Below are 20,960 nucleotides of genomic sequence, written 5' to 3'. Positions count from 1 at the left end.
TTGTATATTTCCTAGCTACCTTTTGAGTGTTAAGCTGCTGTGTGATGATTTTTCACCTTCTATCAAGTGTTATATCGAGTCATAACCTCCAGCTTTTGGTGAGTTCCCTTATAGCTTGTAATTGGCTCTTCCTAGAGAAAGAACTACCTTGTCCTCACTGACTCGCTGATTTGTAGTAGTACTTCTGAAGTATATAGGAGATTAGAACATAGCAATACATTTGCCGCACCGCTGAATAAGATGGAGGGTTCAAGCTTTAAGAATCACAGTACTGTAAGATTAATTACAGTATAAAATAAATACATTTTTCCCATCAGAAATAATCTAAGTCCAATTAATCCAATCTATAAAGCCCAAAATGTTAACCCAGAATATTACGATATATATATATATATATATATATATATATATATATATATATATATATATATATATATATATACACATATATAATAAACAATATAGCTTTACATGCAAAAAACACTTCAAAATGCATCTAAAAGGGACAAATTCACATTTACCATCACTTTCACCTTGGTTGTCGACAAATTTTGCTGTTTATGTTTGACTTATATAGCATTGTCTCCTGAGTAGAAAGTCTAAAAAATGACTGGATCTCGGTATCTAGTCCTCAACGGGTCACAAAAATAAAAGTACGTAATGGGATTCCATTTATCTAAATTTGAGGTGAAGGTTGCATCCTCAAAGCTGTCATCTTTCAAGCGTCTCCAAGTGAGGAAAAGGTGATTATGTGTCTTTATTGAATCATCGAGGCTAAGCTGTTTTGACTGTAAATAACCGGATTAGGCAAAAGATCCCTGGGATTTTGTTCCAAAGAAAACACTCATAGCGAGATTGGGTTTGATAAAAAAAAAAGGGGTAAAAAAAAAATAGTGAACTGCTGTCATAATCAAATAAAATGGGCAAATCCAATAAATGAAACTACACCTACCTCAAACAGCAATGAACCATTTAATGGCGTTAGCTGGAATCTGATTAGCATTTATCAGCTAAGTTAGCAAAGATAGTATCCTGTATGTATCCAAAGTGTGCCAAAAGTGAAATACCAATGTGCTTAAAGGAAAGTGACCAGAAAGGAGAAACAATGACTCAAGAGTAATGTGATGCTGTCACATCCTGTTGATGTCCTTCCTCAGTGCAGCATTTCTACCTCATTGACCGTATTGATATTCACAGCTGCGTCCTCACTAGACCTCACCAAATCCTTATATAAAGGAATAACAAAGAGATGTGGACGCTGGAGAATGACAAGACAAGACGCACTACTTGATGGAAAGTTTTGTTTGGAAATTATGTTAATTTATTCTGATTTTCTGTCATATTTTAGTCAAAGGAATGTCTGGCTCGGTTTCACTTTGAGGTTGTTTATGTCGTCCGCTGTTTGTGCGCTGACGGCGAGTACCTGTGATGCCTGAGGCGTTACTATTTAAAGAGTAATTTGGATTCATTTTACCTGAAAAAAACAACTTGGGGATTGTTTGGAGAGAATAGTACCGATGTTATTGCCATGGCGACACCAGATCAACTCCTTTTGTGATCAGCTTATCTGGACCTTATGTTGTCAAAAACGGTCAAACCCAATCCCATGACGTCGACTCATACGGGCATGGCAGACAAAGCAAGTTACTCCACGAATGGGCCCACGCCTCATATACTGTAATTAGTATGATGTTATGTGGCTGTTGGCTAATGAGCTGAGCTCGTTACATGGCCGGAAAGACACTTAAGAGGTGCGAGGGCTGTCATTAGGCTCTGGTTAAAGGGATTGTTAGCCATGTTGGCACCTGTTAATTGCTACTCAAGAGGCTCAAGTCCGGCGTTGCATGGGGAGGACCTCAGTGTTAAAAGGCCGCATAATGTCAAGGCTATGGGTATTCTATGCTCCAGTTAAAAGGTACAATAAGATCAAAACTAGATTGGATGATTGCCTCTTGAACCGCTGCACATAAAAGGCTGAAAATGTGTCACAATATGCACTCGTACTGTGTTATTATTTTTTTCTGACAAATGCACCAAAGTTAAATCCCCTAAGTTCAACTGACTTGAAATTCGTTGCACAGCTCGGTGAGCTGTACAAAACACCCACTGTAACTTTAGCGTCTTTAGCTGACTCACAATGGAATTTGGTACACACGTTTATGGGAATGACAAGCACATGTGTGTCAAATCTGAGCAAGATTGGTGTCAAACATGGATGGCCGTCATCGACCAACGTGTCTTTAAAGAGTCAAAGGCAAGATTCATTCATTCATTCTTTTTCTACCGCTTTTTCCTCACAAGGGTCGCGGGGGTGCTGGAGCCTATCCCAGCTGTCTTCGGGCTGGGTACATCAGGGTACACCCTGGACTGGTCGCCAGCCAATCAGAGGGCGCATATAGACAAACAACCATTCACACTCACATTCATACCTATGGACAATTTGGAGTCGCCAATTAACCTAGCATGTTTTTGGAATGTGGGAGGAAACCGGAGCACCCGGAGAAAACCCACGCATGCACGGGGAGAACATGCAAACTCCACACAGAGATGTCCAAGGGTGGAATTGAACTCTAGTCTCCTAGCTGTGAGGTCTGCGCGCTAACCACTAGACCGTCAAAGGCAAGATGTAGCAACCAATTGGCCGTAAGTCATTGACTAATTGTCTAATTGTGATAAAACTTTGAAGATATTTGTATTACATTCAAAGCATTTTGAGCACAACCCATAGGGGGCGCCAAAAATGATTAGTGACTCTCACAAGGTTTTTGCAGATTGTGACGTACTGACGTGCCTCGTTCAAAAATTTCAAAAGTTGCATCATTTTGTGCAAAACTGAGCTCACGGGTCATAGTTTTGGTATGAAAGTAGTGTATTGTGGTTTTGAATCATCTCTCGTGAGGAAAAGTCGCTATATGAGTCTCTATATAATATGTTGATTTATTTACATAAACCCCCAACAACCTTTTACGACTCTCAAGCGAAAATATATTTATTTTTTATCCCTCCAGGCTTTTTTTTTCACATATACAGTATGCACATGAACCAAAATATCAACTTTGTAAAGCCGGGCGCATTCAACTTGCATGAACATCATGCATAAAGCCCAGAGTTAATCCAATAATCCATGACAGACTCTGAGGAAACTGGTTTCACTCACCCACCTACTCACTGTCACATTGGATGTCTGTTACCTAGGATTGTAATTTGGAGTCATCAAGAGCCACGAGGCCAAACATCTCCTTCGCTGTCCCATTTGCTTCCGTCCGTTTTCCACTTAATCTGTTCTGATCTACTCTGCAGTTACCAGTTCAAAAGCCTAGTACATTTTTCTGGGTGTAAAGGTGGGGTAGTGAGGGGGGATTTGACTCTGATGCTTTGATTTTTTTCAAATGTTTGATGTTTTCATTTTCTCAAATCCTTACTCTACATAATTTATCTTTTTGGCCATGATCATGTGCTGATATTTTCCTAATGCGGCGCTCAGGGAGTTCAAATGGGTGTCTAACCCAGAATGTATGATCCGCAGAGACAAGGCCCAGACAAGCAATCTCAGGCTAGGACTGTGTACTTTGACAGTGACACCAAATACGGTCTAACATGATGCTAAATATAAATTCAGAACTACACACAAGAGCATGCCACTAAAATACTGCAAAATCTCCAAAGTCCTATCATTTGGAGTTCAGCTAAAGATGTACGCCTTGAGAGTCGAACCATCATCATGCATAATGTCAGCCCAGTGAGCATTGAAATGATGAATCCCTCATGTCTGCTTACTTTGTCTTTTGGCTTTCACACTTCTGTGTACAGTAAATGACTATTAATCTTTACTTTTGTCCTCAGACAAGGAAAAGCCACTTTACAACGGCTCGAATTGAAGCTTTTGGTTCAAAAAGTAATTTAGCACCAGTGTCAGCAGCTCAATAGGTCTTTTATTCAACTGTTTCTGTTATCAAAGAATAGAAAGAAAGTCTAAAGTGTAAAGATACTTCAACCAAAAGCAGCAATTATAAAGTAGAGATTTTCATTACAGGCAGCTTTTTCTACAAAAGCCTACTTGCTTAAATTATTGAAACAGGTCATTATGGGGCTGTGCTTTTGTACATCTATGCAGCGGGTAGGAGGAGTTAAAAATACGCATGAACAAGTGTAAATATAACTTTGAAACACAAGAAAATTATATCCACATGCATAATGGAGAAGCTACACAAAAGACATATGGCTCAGGCTGGAATACATACATAATGTAATATAAAAATCTGTATGAACAGTGCTGCGGAATGTGCTGAGTGTGCAGAAGCGCCTTGACCGAGCGTATATGACTCATAATGACTTCAAACACCGGCACAGTCATAAATACAAGACAATCTCCAAACAAAGTTAATGCACGAGTGTGATAAGGAAGCGCTACTTATCCCTGTTAAGTATGAAGTGAGGATAGAAAATGAGCAACACAGTCTTCAGATGATTCCAGCTTTATCTCACTGGTGTTGTTTTGGACACAAACACTTTATCAGCACTAAACATTCCGAGGCAGACAGAGGGAAAAAAAAAAAAAAAAAACAACATTGCACCTCCTCTAGGGAGTACCTCTGAGTGGATCCAGACTTTGCTTCTGCAGTGGAAACTATTGCCAATGCTCCCCCACTTTTCTTTTCTCCCATGCAGTTCAGTCAGTCTCTCTGGCCCCATTTGCCCTTTTTTTCTCGTCCTCCTCCCCTCCTTGAGTTCCCGCTATCTCACCCCGCTTCACCCCAGGCTCTGGGCTCCTTACCTAAAGTCAACTCTCATGTTTGAGAGGAGGGAGATGGTCAAGAAGAGAGGGATGGTGGCGAGGGGAAAAACAACAAGGGAGGAGGAGAGGAGGTGCAGACACTGGTGAGAAGATGAGGGAGGAGGGATGCAGTTGGATGAAAAATGGGCGTGGATGGGGAGGGGGAGAGTGGAAGTGGGTGGCAAGATGGGAGGGAGGGAGAGAAGGGAAACGGGGACAGTTGGGTTTACATCAGTCCAAATGAAGAAAAATGGAAATAAAAGAAGATACACACTCATGCTGACTGTGTGGCTGAACAAGATGGATTTAATGCTACATTAGGGAAGGCACAAAACAGGCGAGCTGTTTTCATTGCATTGGCTTTTGATGCTGTCCTGACACTGTCCTGCACCAAAACTGGATAAAAGTCAGGCAGAACTGACAGCGCCCGTATTGACAGTCTGGGACTTGTAAGCACTTTTCCATGCTGCATGGTTACGCAGGGATTTATCCGAGGTGACTAAGTTGTTTCAGAGTTTAAGCAGGGACACTCTATAGCCACATGACTCCCGAGGCAGCAAAGCACGCTGCGCAAGCAGGCGGTTCTATAAGTGGTGGTATGACTCACTGCAGTATGGATGAGGGTCGATGCACATGGATGGCATTCACCTCGTATGCTCCTGCAGTTGACATGTGACAGAGCTGTTCACTGAGGATAAACCTTTATTTACAGCATGCCGTTAGCCTAGCTTAGCGGTAAGATTGGCTATACAGGGAGCCCTTGTTTATGGTCTTCAATGTGTCAAGCACTCATGACCAACACCTCTGTCATGCAGATTTGGAGGAAAAGATTAGGGGCGCACCTCGGAATCAGTCAATGAATCAATAAAGGGGTTGGGCTAGGTCCATCAATTCTCCTTAAATCTTAATTCCACATCTTAGCCAGGCATTTTGAAGAATTATATGTTCCTATCTCTGAGGGAACAGGCGCTTTTGTGGAAGCACAAAGCAAACAGGGACAAAAAAACATCAGCGGCCTTAGACCTGGAACATGTTCTTCTGCATGAATGGACATAAATCCCCAAAGACACACACCAAAATAAAAAGTCTTCCCAGGCTGGAAGTTCTAATAGCAGCAAACTGTTGTTGCGGTACTTTTGCTTCATGTGTAAATACGACTTAAAACAACTTTACGTGTATTTTCACATTGAATGGCACGGAACCCTTCACTCTTTTGACACCTTGCTGACAATACAAGGCAAAAAAAAGTGCTGACGTCCCCCTGAGAGACTACATCAGGTTTGTGTCCTTCTGACATCTTGAAAGGTGACAACATGTCTGCAGAAGTCATTAGCGCCACTTTCGCACACCGTCGACATGCCACCATGTTTGACCACTCACACGTTCATGAACGAACATTGAACATATCAGTGTCAAAGCCCTGACATATAGCAGGCCCTGACAAGTATGTCACGTAAGTGTATAGTATGCCTGCTATATTTCAGTGCTTGGACACTGATGTGATCAATGTCCTTATGTAATGTGTGAAAGGTTGGTTAAAATTACATTCACCATGCTGGGAAAGACAAAAGTATTCTTGGTGCTGTGGTGGTTCCTGGTTCGTAAACATACTAACTCATCTGACAGTTTGGGTCATCTTCCACACCTTGGAAAAGTGGACCCTACTCCAATTTGAACTGATGATCTGCTTAGAAATGGCTCCAAAATACTTTGCAGGACAATTTTCCTTGTTTGCGCTTCACTGAGTTCTTCCATTGTTCTGATGTTTGGTCCAACCAAACCATCTTACACTGCCAAAAACACTCTGATACAGTCAGTCATGATCACAAACAAGAGGTTGATAGGGCTAGGCCCATTCTGACATTAGCACCATTCATTATAAGATTTAGGTGACCAGGGTTTGTGTGTTTGTGTGTGGTGGTGGTGGTGGGGGGGTGTGGTCGCTGCTGTCTCATATCCCTTTTCATATTGACACACTCAGCAGTACACACCCCCACCTCTCCTATGCCACTTCTGCCCGTCCTCCAGTCTGTCTGGAGGGGGGGGGGGGGGGGTACAAGGGGGTTGTTTCCACGACAACTGGTCTCCATGGCAACAGCCACCTCATTGCTCCATAATCCCCTCCACCCTATCGTCTCCCCAATTCTAGTCTGTCATCCCATTTAGACCCCGCCACGCCCCATCATCTCTCTCTACATCCAAGACTGAAACAGGCATCATTCCCAGACGCCCCCCAAAAGGAATGATACTATCCACAAGGCCCAAGAGGGGGCAGAGATGGAGAGCAGGGTAAGGGCAAGAGGTTTGATAAATAAAAAGATAGAGGTAAAGATAGATGGATGGCGGATGTAATCCCCTGCACAACCTTGCAACAGTGACCCCAATTTCTAATCCTCTGAGCGGGCCGGAACGGGGAGGCCTGTGCCAGAAAGCACACGTGCACAGTGTGAGATGGCAGTGGAGCTGGAGGGCATACATCTGGTGGAACTGTAAGCCAGTGGACAAGCGAGGCTGAAGATGAATCAGGTTGCACACAGTCCCCTAATGACATCCGAGAGAAATATCCGTGATCATTTAACCTGGGGATTGGAGGGATGTATTTGTATGTGACTCCAGGCGTTTACCGCAACTAATCACCGGGCTCAGGTGCGACACCCCCACCCCCAATCGACCCCCATTCCATCAACTCGCAGGGAACCATGGGATTTTCCTCCCCGCTGCCAGATGATGAGAGCCGATAGAGGGGAAAGTAGGCCAAACAAACAGCCGTGGCTGCTGAGTGCTGTTACGTCACTGACGACAACAACAACAACAACAGAGACACATGCGCAGGCATAACACAGAGGGCAGGATGGGATATCCTGTTTTTGTTGCGCTTAAAACATGAAGGCCGAATAGAAGTCTTCTGGGAAAGACATCTGCCTCCCAAGTTTTCACCGAGGTTTTCAAAAGAAGCTTTTATTTGGGTTCTCTGTCACTTCAGCTGCCATCGTTTTCCAAGAAAAAAACATACCAGAAGAGTGACAATGGTGAACAGTATGTGTTTATTTTACTGAATAATTCCAGCATGCTGAGTGATACTAATTGCATGTTAGGAGACAAGATAACTGATTAAGTTCTAGCATGGTTGCACACCTCAGCCCAAACAGTTTGGCATGGCGCCCTAATCAGTTTGTCCATCTTTATATTCTTTTTCCACCTGATGATTGGAGTCAATTGTCCCATTCATGCAGAACAGCTAATTATACTCATTTGACTCTCGGAGAAAATGCCCAAACACCTGGCAGGGAAGGGGAAAATAAGCATTCCTGACAATCTATTGGTGGGGACGTACAGTAAACACAACATTGCACGACTATGTTACCTTAACCCTGAAATCTCAGCCTTTCATCAAACTAGTATGATTGTAAATGACATTTGTGGCCTCATACAGTATGTACTCAAAATGCTTTTGTTGACCTGCAAGCATACATGCAATACAAATATCCTCAATGTTTTATAATCAACAGACAAATGGTCAATGACTTATCGTTGCTAAGTAGGAAAGATGCTTTGCTTGATGATGTTTTTCAACTATTCTTACTGAAACTACGTGTTTGTCAGTCCCCTTCGATGTGTGTGCCAAATGTCAGGGCAATTCAGCTAAATAGTTTACAGTGGGTGTTTTGTTTTGAACCCTGTGCGCCACAATGTGGTTTGTCAGAAGGATAATAGCATATGCATCACAGTCGTGGTGCATGTTTTGCCAAATGTTCACTCTTTTGTGTGCAGCCATTGAGTAGTAGAAAAGTTTACACAAATACATACAACCTATAGTCCCACAAAACACCATTAGGCCACAAACGCTAGCTGCTAGCAGCTAAGCAGGTCCATAGAGAGTAAACTCTGGTATGCAATAGCTTGTTAGTGATGTGCTTTCTCCGTGCAGGCTGGTAAAACTGATCAGCATGAGTTTTGGCGCTGTATCAGATCCCCTGAGAGCGTAAAACTATATTTTAATATGTATGTCGATGTAGTCATTACAGGTGTAACTGTGTAAACACTGGGGAAGAACAAAAACAGAATAAACCTTCCCATGTACGTAGTATGGTTCTCGCCTACACACAAAATCAATAGTCAATTATTTATCACCCTTTGGGTTAGTTTCCTACCTTACCTCGACTAATACAGACTACCAAACTCCTCACAAGGCAACCTTTTGTATAGATGCCATAACAGAGCGTTGTAGTTATTGTGTGCACTCTATTGTACCTCAATTGCTTCAACACAGCAAATGGAAATGTGTATTCTGTATTTGTGTCCAGTGTAATGTTTCTAAGTGTTCTTCCTCGTTATTTAATGCTTTTAGAAGCAGTCCAAGGATGTTTATGGTCAACAAACACACTGTTATGAATGTATTTCCAGCAAGTCACCTTAGGTAGCAGACACAGCAGTCTGCTCGTGTTTGCAATGTGTATCATCCTCAGGCCTGTTTGCTGCCATCTCTTCTGCTCACGTCCACGTCGCTACCTCCGTTTACATAATTGCTTCCCCTGAACACATTAATTCCAGACTCCTGTGCTCATTCTGTGCAGTCATCGAGGATTTTTCCCTCCTTGAGCTGCCCGCTGCCTGTGCTAATGATGGACTGAACCCGTTTATTAAACCTGGCCAGGTAAGATTATCATCTGAATGAATAAACGCTCTGTCAACAGCCCAGAGTTTGTGGCAAGCCCTTTAGAAAGGTAATTAGCAATTTGTCACATTTTTCACAGTGTGGTAAATACACACAGAGTGAGACTTGCATTGTTTGCCGTGACAAACAGGGTTTAAGACTTCCTGTTTCTGAGGTTTGTCACAGTGCTGCGCCAGCATCCTGGAATTCTTACACGCACACACACGCATGCACTGAGTGACAGGTGTAAACAGTTTAACATGCACGCTAACAGCTGGGCTTTTAACCCACAGTAACTATAAATGCTTACATTCTCGGTGCATGCAAGGATGTGCACCAGTGGGCCAGTAGTTAAAAGTCCTTAAGGGCTTTCAAATTAAGGTAAATGGTTGTTGTTTTTTTCCTAAGTCAGTCCATGGGCAATGATTTCCTGATGAGAAAGTAGCAACTGACATTGCCAGGGTGGAGGAACGCCGAGCATGCTGGGAAGGAAATGAGGGGGTATTGTTGGGAATGGATGTTGTGGTTCTGGTAGGGTGGAAAAGTTGTTGGATCCCCATGACGCCAGCACTACCCACAGAGACAGGCGGGTTAGGGGTTAAAATTAATGGGTGAGGTGGAGGGAGGGGGGGGGGGGAGGTGCTAGGACAGAGGAAACAGCTGGGACAAGCAAAGGTGTAGGTGGGGGAGGAAATGGCAACATGCCAGATTTTAGCTCAAACTTCCCGAAAAGGAGAAAGGCAAACAAACAAGCATCAGGCAGCACAAAAGGGGACACTGGCACGCTAAAGAGTGATCACATAATCATTATATAATCCTTAAGAGTTGTTGACAAAACAAAAACGACAAATAAAACTAAGCCCATGCTAAAAGACCGATCGGAGCACTTGAATCCAAGAAGCTACAACAGTAGCATTTACATTTTTACTTAGAGTTTGAATGTTTTTAGATCTGTTGTTTACCTTCATTGAAGATGTGACTCCTGTTTTCACATGACTTATTTATTCCATAATGTTTCTCTTTCTTTCACCTTTTTCATCAAACTTTCTTTGGCTCTATTTTGGGCCATTGAGGTGAGAAACACTATTGAATTCAAGAAAGATGGTGGTGGTTGAAATCGCTGCTGGACATTGTGTCTTTGGGAACACTTGTCGAGAATCATGTGGTCATTGAAGGTAAACGTTACCTTAAATGTTCATTTAATGCTTTTATTTATCATTTATATGTAGGGTTGGGGCTGCACGGTGATCGAGTGGTTAGCACGCATTTCCCACAGTTAAAGACCCAAGTTCAATTCCGCCCTCTGCCATCTCTGTGTGGAGTTTGCATGTTCTCCCCGTGCGTGCGTGGGTTTTCTCCGAGTACTCCGGTTTCCTCCCACATTCCAAAAACATGCTAGGTTAATTGGAGACTCCAAATTGTCCATAGGTATGAATGTGAGTGTGAATGGTTGTTTGTCTATATGTGCCCTCTGATTGGCTGGGGGTGTACCCCGCCTCTCACCCTAAGACAGCTGGGATAGGCTCCAGCACCCCTGTGACCTTCGTGAGGATAAGCGGTAGAAAATGAATGAATATATGGATGTCTGATAAATACCGGTACTGATAATTATCATAATAACTATTAAATTATTTCTGCAACAGATTAATTGGATTTAAATTATTTCTTATGGGAAAATTGTATTTGGTTAATGTCCATTTCAGTTAGAGTCGGGCCTTCTGAAGAGGATTAATGACGCTAACTGAGGTTCCACCGTGTAGTTACCTCTTACCAGGGATGGAACTGTTGATTAACTCAAATGGGGAGAGAGGACCACTAATCTATTTGGGTTAAGGTGTTTACGAAGGAGAGGCCTATTTTCATAATAATATTACATACTCTGCTGGTGTAGATCTTTTTTTTTTCTTTAAATGTCACCCTGAATGTCAGCTTTACAGATACCAATGTCGGTGGTGTGAGTTAAATTGGAGTTCATTGGGGGCACAGCGTTTATTAGAGTGGAGGCCATGCAGGATTTGACACTGAATTTAGAAATAATTAAAATAATCCCCTTTAAATTGAATGAATTGAAGTCCTTTGCATCATTTTACTGACAGAATTTTCCATGACTGTGCCAGTGGTCAGGTTTATTTGTGGGTGAATGCTTGTTTTCATTAAGCCTCTCTATTTTCTTGTACACCCGTTAATGAGGCTGCATTTTACTTGATTAACTCCCCCTCTTTGGTTCTCACGCGTGCACCGTTTCACTTGTGCAGATTAAAGGCAAAACCGTGTCAACAGGGTTCGGCCTTGCGCTTATACATCCATTTAACCACTAGCCACTGGCTGAATGACAGTGACTCATCCCCCCCCACTCCAGTTCGCCTCCTTCCCTTCCCTCCCTCCCTTCAACCCAGACTGATCGGGCTAAATCCAAGACTCATCAGTTGGATGCCCTGAATTCATCCCGCAAGATAAATATATACAATGTGTTTAACAGATTAACCGGCCTGGGCATGCACGCACGCACACACACAAACATAAACACACACAATTACTATTTGTGTACATTAAGAGGCATGGGCAAACGATGGTAAACAAGGCCAAGAGAACAAACTGACCTCTATTTGTACCACTGATTAGTACAGTTCATGTCCCCACTCTAATGACTGATGTTAAAGCCTATAAATAAAACTGAGTACGCTCTCAGGGTATACAACAACTAGTAGGTTAACAGGAATGAGACTAGTCACCAGCTACAACATATTAGGATGCTGAGGTTTGGATTCATTTGGTGACTCCCTGAATCGTGTACTCGGGTTACACTAAATGGACTAAAGTTTTGGGACATCAGGATTGTCCTGGTCGGACAAGTCATTAACCACTTGTTTAATGCACTATGGGGAGCAGAGCTTTCAGCCGCTCTGCTCCCCAACTCTGGAATTCTTTGCCACCAGACCTCCGTAACTCTGCCACCCTTCCCATCTTCAAATCCAAACTCAAAACTCTGTTCAAACTTGCCTATTCCCTTTAACTGCTTCACATGGTCCCCCCTTCCCTGATTTATTGTATGTTCTCATTTATTGTATGTTGTCTTTTATCTTGTATTTTATATTGGTGTTTTTTTTATCTCCTGTACAGCGACCTTGGGTGTCCTGAAAGGCGCTTTTAAATAAAATGTATTATTATTATTATTATTAATGGTAATAAAACTTTGAAGGTATTATTGTTGTTACACGAATGCCAGCATGTCCTTCAAAGCTTTTCAAACAACCTGTCGGGCGTGGCCATGAAAAAAAAACAGCACATCTCACATTAGCATTAATCGAGCTCGATAAGCCAGTCAACTATTGGGAGACTTGGTCTCCACAGCGGCAAGTGAGCCTTGGCAGGAATGGACAATGCCTAGCCTTGAGGGTGGACCGGTTCAAGGCCAAAACTGACTGAAATAAGGGAGTGAGACGGGGGGTGGAAAGCAGAAAACATGGCTATATTAATGCATGTATGTGTGTGACTGTGTCTTGCCTACTTCCATCTCCCAAATCTCAGTGAGCCTCTAATTCATAGTGACCGCTTCATTGTTGCAGAGCAGATGAGCTGGGTGCAGCGCCATACTGATTGAATGGAGTTCTCCGGAGCTGTCTCTGTGTTTTCTACACTATTCCCCTGGCTGTCTCCCCTCATTCTCATCCCAACGTACTGTTAAGAGGCGAGACGCCCGGGCAACACATACACACACATTTACAGAGCTAGCCCAGGGCAAAGCAAAAGGGCAAGGGAGAGGGGTCCTTCTTTATTGCTCTGATCAAAACATTCATCCATCCTATCCATCCTGCTCTCCCTCCATCTACTCCAGCCTCCTTATTAAATCATTCCCCTCCTATTTCGCCTGGATTTATCCACGGATATTACCCTGGCCCCTGACTTGATGTGGGGTGCACACCCGCTTGCACACAAAAGCTGCAATTGCAGGCAAATCTGCACTGCATTTCACTTCAAGATAAATGAGATGGAAGTAGCATTTGTAGGGATGAGAGAGTGAAACAAGTGTTGACCTGAACACACATACTACATGATATGGGCAAATGAAACACACATTTTCATGTTCAGGTCACGGTAAGCTGATGCAATATGCCAGAGAATAACGTTGGCAGAGAAGGGAGGTGGATTCGAGCTTTTTTTTCCATGTGGAAATGGGTCAGAGAACAGGAATTACACTGTTGCAACTACTTGTCAGCGCTTCCTTGCAAAAATCGACTACCTCTATTGAGAATGTCTTGGGGAAAGTTGGAATTAGAGGGAAAAGGATAAAGCAGGGTGCAGCGAGGATGCTGAGGAGGCATAAAATAGCACTCCAAGGGGAGGAGGAGAAGGAGGAGGAGGAGGAAGAGGGGTCTCGTCGCGTTTGAGGAATTCAGTAATCCAATTACCAAGTAGAGAACATATAGTACTTAAGGGTACACGCTTGCACAGATGTTTGTGAACACGCACACACACAAAAAAAAACACTTCAAAGACACTTCACGATGAGAGATAACGGTACACATGGTCCCCGTGCTGATTTAAATGGGTGCAGGAAAGAATGAGTTTGATCCACGATTGTCTCGGACATGGCCAAAATGAGTCAGGAGAGGCACTACATGAAAGGGAATTTATAGTATATATGCAACACTTGTTTTTGCTCCCATTTTTGAGAATCTGAACTCATAGGCCTATCTTTCTCAAATGTGGCCACAATAAAAGGCTACCCCAATATGTGCAGTTTAACTGTACATGGCAGGGTCCAGGGAGGTATGAAAACCAGTCTGCGTCTTGCCTCAAATACTGTAGACACCAGTCCAGAGCATCCCAGACATACTCAATGGGTGATAAGTCCGCCGAGTATGCAGGCCATGCAAGAACAGAACTGGGATGTTTTCAGCTTCCGAGAATTGGAAGTGTGCAGATCCTTGCAAGATGGGGTCGTGCATTATCATGCTGCATGTGGTGATGGTCATGGATGAATGGCACAACAATAGGCCTCAGGATCTCGACACGGTTTCTCTCTGCATTCAAAATGCCACCGATAAAAGTCCCAGTGTTGCGCATTGAGAGGCCCATGGTGGCAGAAGGGTTGAGGTACGTTAACACAGGTGCATTTTGTTGATGGCGGTGGTAAAATGCACATTTTGTGGCCAACCCAAGGGACACTTGCATAATAATCATGATGTCTAAGTGATGCGGATGAATTCATTCACATATTTACACACATTTTTTAACAATATTTGAATGTACATGAGAAACGCTCCACATCTTCCAGTTCAGCTCATGGAAAATGGGAGCAAAAACCAAAGTCTTGTTTCATATATTTGCATGGGGGAGACACGCTCGGCTTTAATAAGCCGTGTTTGGCAGGGCAATCGAGAAGCGTCGAGTCGACTGCAAGGTGTGTTGAAAATCCTCCCAGTCGATGGCTTGATTTGTGGCTTGCGCGAACAGAATCAATATTAATTTAAAACAGCTGATAAAGTTTAAAAAAATGAGGCGGCAGGATAAAGCATTAGTTCGCCCTTGATTTGATGAGGGACCACTGGGCACAGAGAGGTCGCGCCACCGAGATATTTCATAGGCCCAGGCTATTGTCGCGATGGAGGCGCTGGGATCAGGCAAATCGGTAAACGACACAATGCGCTGCCAGATCGCTGCAGTCATTGTCATTATTTCAGACCTAATCATCATTATCGACTGGCGCTAATTTGAGGTCAGCGGTATGTTATATAAGCACAACCTGACCAGATGCTCCATAGGCTAAATCACAGCTGCTCGCTGGGATTATCTGAGCACACACACGTCTTGACTGCCCTGCACTCAAATCACACGCATACAGAATTAAGAGAGGTGTCCAATGTGACTAATCTCATCACATGGGGCAGATTGGTATGTTGTGGACACATCTGTCACACCTAAATAAATCACTCCCACACCATTTCCCTGAGTCATACGCAGATAGATATCGACTGCGTGTGTATGTCTGCTTGTGACCATCCACAGGAATGAAGGAGGGGTCAATAGTAAATGTCACTGATTGATCTTTTTAACATGTGGCCCTGATTTACTGAGTGCTAAACATATGCACATACACACGCTACATAAGCACCTGCAGATTTAGCAGTCAATTGGGTTTGGCCATACGATGCATTCAAACTTTTTTTTTTTTTTTTAACTAATCCACACCCGGTCATCACATTACTGCTGATTAGAACCTTCTTGTCTCCATACATCCAATAAAACCCCAAACTCCAAGCTGAAAATGTGCGTCCGAATTATCCAAGTGTTAGCCTACATTTCAGCCGTATATGGTTCTGTACACAAAAATAAGGATTGAGAAAATCCGACGCTTACGCAATGCAATCCTTTACATTGCAAGCCGTGTTCATCTGGATGCGCAGCCCTGCAATTTGTATTAACTGGAGTGTACCCATATAGGAGAAGGGATTTGGAAGATGGAAGTATTGAGAGCGGTCTGAAAAGGTTACGTATAAATCCATACACTATGTAAGATCATATATATAAAATAAAGAGCACCCGGATCATTTTGGGATGACTTATGGTTAGAAAGTGGGACACAGCCCAATGACTCTGAATCGGGGGCCCTTTTTCATTGGACAAAAAGGACTGTGAATGGGGTCATGGGAGCTGTCCCAGATGAGGCAGATGGGGTACTTCCAGCACCCCCTCAACCGCCAATAGCCCCGTACCCCCACCACTATGTTGTGACCCCCGACCCCCTACCGCAGCCATCACACTGAAAAATTAAATCTTAATGGGAGGCATCGTAGGATATTGATCTGCAGGCTTGGACCGTTTCATCATATGAAGAAAAACTGTCAGGGTTAAAACATTTCATTGTAGTTGAGGCTGGCAAAACCCAATTAGCAGACATGAACGACAGTATTTAAATCAGGGGTCTCAAACACGTGGCCCGCAGGAAACTAGTTTGAGGCCCCCGCCTTGATATGAAAGTTTAATGTTAGTGCGGCCCGCGCAAGTTTGATATGGATGCTGTATGGTATCATGTACCCAGAAAAAATTATTACGTTTGATTAATGTTCATGTTAAAGGTTAAATAACTGTTAATAGTTAACCTCCCTATCCGTGTGGAAGTGGTAAGTTTTTGGCTATTTAAGTTTAAAGGGAAAAACCTTGAAGGCTACCGTTCAGGTCGCTAGCTCTCTAGTTTGCGAGTTAGCATGTGTCTCAAGACCCTGCAGTTGCGCAATATGTTGTAAATAAAAAAAGTATAAATGTGACTATAGTCGTGTTTTGTCATGTCTACAGGGCTCTAATAATGCTTTGTTAATTTTAATTTGAAAAAATAATTTGTCTACCCACCAACTATATGTGGTTTCTTAAGTTTTTATTATTTGTCGTTTTATTATTATTATTATATTTATTTATTACTGATTGATTGATTTTCTTTATTCTTTATTTGATTATTTATTTTTCATCTTATTTTGTGCAGAAAAATAAAAATCAAGATATTTGAGAACAGTGGAATGTTTTATCAGAGCTTTTCTTGTAGAAAATCGAAACCAAAGCAAAGTTTATTCATTTTTTTGTTTTTAATAAATGCATTTTTTTGGGGGGTTTTGGAAAACCTGATGCGGCCCAGTCTCGCCCAGACCCTAGCTCCAGTGGCCCCCAAGTCAATTGAGTTTGAGACCCCTGATTTAAATGTTTGAAAGAGCAGAATTTAGTTGTTATTTACCATTGGAATGTAATCAAATGTAATCAGATTAATCCATTTTAACTGAATTAATCATGATTAATGAAGTATGCTCATTTTGACTGTATTCCATTAACAGAAAGGCAAATCACGGAAGTAAATGATATGCTGTATATTTGTATGTATGCTCCACTGCAAATTTAAATCACGTGTTCAAAAAGCAATTTTCCTAACACTAATCTTTTTCTTTACATTTGAATCACACTTTTGAGGTTAAGGCTGCATTCAATGACCCATTGTAATTTAGATGTTGGGACTTCGTAGCAAGCTTCAATGCAGCAGGTTGTCCCTGAAAGCACCTCGTGTTTGTGTAGTGAAAATAAGGAAGTGCGGCTTCAAGGACAAATGGACAAATGTTGTGAGGGTTGCAGAGGTGTTGATGTGCAGTCATACAAGCATATAAAGAAGCATACTGAAGGACTAATGACATATTATAACCCATTCATCACTGGTATGCTGGAGCCTATCCCAGCTGGCATATAAACATAGACAATTTAGAGTATCACACATGTAAACTCCCGACCGTGATGGGGTAAACATCAAATAAACAGTAAAACACTCACTTCAGATCAACTATAATTTTCCGCCTGTGCTTTCCCAAAAAGTAATCCAACTGAATCATATCAACCGTATGGCCATCCTGATAAATGTTTTATTTGAAAAATGAACACCGGCAGGATGTCAAGGCTTTAATCCCTGCAACATTGGTTCCCACCGATTGTAAAGCTCTACTCAAGCATCCACTTCATCATTTTCTCCTCCAATCTTTTCACACTGGTGTCCGTCAAACTTTAAACCCTAACTGACCCTTATCATGGCCAACCTTTCCATCGCCGACCCCCGCCACTTCCGTTTCTATCCCCGCTGGGAACGCTGATCTGATTAAGGCATTAGGGTCTGCCTCAAACAAACAAGTACAGCAGGAGGTTGTACTCACTTTTTTATGTTTTCATCAAGTAAAGTGCTCTTCAGATGACTCTGTCAAATGAATAACATTTGGATGTTGTCTGCTTATTGTAAAGCATAAGAACCTTATAGCCGGAAACCTGACCTCTGTGACATGAAGACTCCAGGGAATCATGATGATAAGTCCCTAATCCGGTGTGTTTAGGTATGTGGATTCAATCAGGTAGCAGGGAGTGTACGAGTTGTGACTCATTGGGTTTGAGTACTTCATATTTCGGGAGAACTTACAAAGAAGAAGTGTCAGGCTCACGTATGTACTTACTTTGTGTGTAATGTGAATTTTTTTTAAAAAAGCAGAAACGAAAGGGTGGACTGGAGAGTACCTCTCCAAAACAACAAACGGCTGATTCTGTTATAGTTTGGATTGGGGACAGATTAGTGGAATATTAGGATGGGATTGACTGGTCAGGTTAAGCTATTTGATCGTCAACTAAATATGGCTTAGGAGCTACAGACGAGCTGATGTCACACAGAATTAATCCAGCCATGATTTTCGTTTTTGAAACTCTTTTTAATCCACTCATGATTTTAACATACTGTCACACTCGTCAGGGGCAGTGAAATGTGGGCAGAAATCAAATTCCAGTCTATATGGCATCCATACATGAGTTACCATTGAATAGTAATAGTTGCTAAAAACATTAAAAGTAAATACATATTCTGTACCTTTCATTAAATTTGGCAAAATCATTAGATTTTTAAGCAATTAGATGACAATTACTCTAATAATTAGAGAGGGATTACACACAACATTGGTGTGAGGGATTAGACACAGCTTTGCCAGTTTGCCAGTGGCACGGTAGCAAGCATTAATACAAGCCAAAGCATTCTTATTTAGAACACAGTTTTCCTATGAAAGGCATGTACAGTATAAACACATTTTTGTTTTATTTAATTTGTGGCACATTTAAAAGAGGAAGACCAATAGAAGTGAAAGCTCGTGGTTAGCTATAGTATTTGGTGACCCTCCTAAAGGCATTTTACAATAAAACACTCATAACCATATGCTCGTTAATTGCATTTACAATATCGTGTGTGAGTTATTTGAACAAATGCTGATAATTTCGATCCAATCAAAAAGAGAATGAGACGAGACATTACTTTTAAGAAAAGTATAATTGTATTTAATTTAACACCCTTCTGCACTCTGTGTGTATGCTAGTGGCCCCGCCTCCACCCACAGAGACAAAGAGACTGTATAACTGGCAAAGGGCTCACTTTGTTAATGCCGGTGTTCTATGAAACAAACATGGTCTAACCAACGTAGAGTGAACCCTCTCTTTGACTGGTTTGCAAAGGGAGACGAGGAAAACAGACACACGTGCACATGGCAATATATTGAAGCCGGCAAAATGATCAATTCATTCATTCATTCTTTTTCTACCGCTTATCCTCACGATGGTCGCGGGGGGTGTTGGAGCCTATCCCAGCTGTCTTCGGTCGAGACTGGTCGCCAGCCAATCACAGGGCACATATAGAAAAACAACCCTCACATTCATACCTATGGACGATTTGGAGTGGCCAATTAACCTAAGATGTTTTTGGAATGTGGGAGGAAACCGTAGTACCCGGAGAAAACCCACACATGCACGGGGAGAACATGCAAACTCCACACAGAGATGGCGTGTGGAATTGAACTAGGGTCTCCTAGCTGTGTGTCCTGCGTGCTAACCACTCGTACGTGTGCGTTGTGGAGATAAGGTGTGTATTTACAGTAAGTGCGTAAGAGTGTGAAGGGAGGGGTGTAGTGTTTTTGTTTTTCAAAATTCACATCTGTGTCAAAGCCCCCCTGGACCACCCCCCAACCCCACTTTATAAAAATACAACAAATACAAAAATACACACACACAAGCTCTAAAATCCCCTGAAAGCTTTTGATCCTGTGTGAATGTGGCACTACCCCCAACCCCCCCAGCACACACACAACCCTCACTAAAAAGTGTAAAAGTGGGATTAAAACATGTTCATATGAACACTGTCACTGATTGGGGGGATCTCTTCCCTTAAAAGGGTTTGACAGATCCCAAATCAGGCAGTGGGGAGGGGGTAGGGATGCTGCACATTGCTATAGGTGTGTGCTTGTGACAGCTGTCTACTACAACTTCAGCATCGCTCTCTTCAAACGGGAGCCGGCGAGAAGCGTGTGCGGGAACATGCTGGGAGATCATTTTTTTTTTCCCCTTGAGGGAAAATTCTCCCCGCATCCCACCGACTTCACCTTATGCGTATAGGCGCTGCAAGATGTGCGTACAATGTGGCGCCGCCAAGATGATGAAAGTGAGGGAGAGGTGACCTAAAAATGTCACCACAGGAAAAAAAAGAGGGCAAAAAGATGTAATGAGAACAGAACTGGGGAGATGTATAGAAAGGAAATAAGGGCTAAAAGCTGATTCTATTCCATATTTTGGGGGCTACGTGTCTTCCCGGAGTGTACAAAAGAGAAAAACAGTATTTCTTTGGAGACCAGCCCCCCCCCCCCCCTCCCTTCTACGTGTAAAACTCTTTTGCCAGCACCACTTTTTCTTATGCTGACTTTGCATATAAATGAGAGTGAAGATTATCCAAATGTCTGATGCTGAGGGGGCGCGCACACACACACACACCATCCTCTGCTCGGGATGGGATGGCTCATTATGTTGCCGTGGCGACAGACAGCCAAGGAGAAAGCACAGCGGGGTTGGGCTAGATTTGGAGTCAAAACATTTGATGCGTGGAAAAGGCAGGTAGGGCGGGTGTAAGGTTTGGGTGGATATGAAATTCATTGGCGCAACTGAGGCAGGTTGTCCTATTAGGATGCTCAGAGTCTTATCTTCACCTTGCCC

General features: G+C 42.6%; 1 protein-coding gene across 1 annotated transcript in view; it reads right to left on the bottom strand.

Annotated features, from left to right (window-relative positions):
• sox4a (SRY-box transcription factor 4a) overlaps positions 1 to 3,306 on the bottom strand; it is a 70,343-nt gene extending 67,037 nt beyond the window's left edge. Inside the window, exon 1 of the mRNA XM_078792038.1 lies at positions 3,162 to 3,306. The gene's annotated coding sequence lies outside the window, so the exon portion shown is untranslated. The remainder of the gene's footprint in view (positions 1 to 3,161) is intronic.
• Between the last annotated feature and the right edge of the window lie 17,654 nt (positions 3,307 to 20,960).

Source organism: Doryrhamphus excisus, linkage group LG7, assembly GCF_037039965.1.
Source record: "Doryrhamphus excisus strain RoL-2023G ecotype Guam linkage group LG7, RoL_Dexc_Guam_v1.1, whole genome shotgun sequence".
NCBI lineage: Eukaryota > Metazoa > Chordata > Actinopteri > Syngnathiformes > Syngnathidae > Doryrhamphus > Doryrhamphus excisus.
This window is presented reverse-complemented; position numbering and strand designations above follow the sequence as displayed.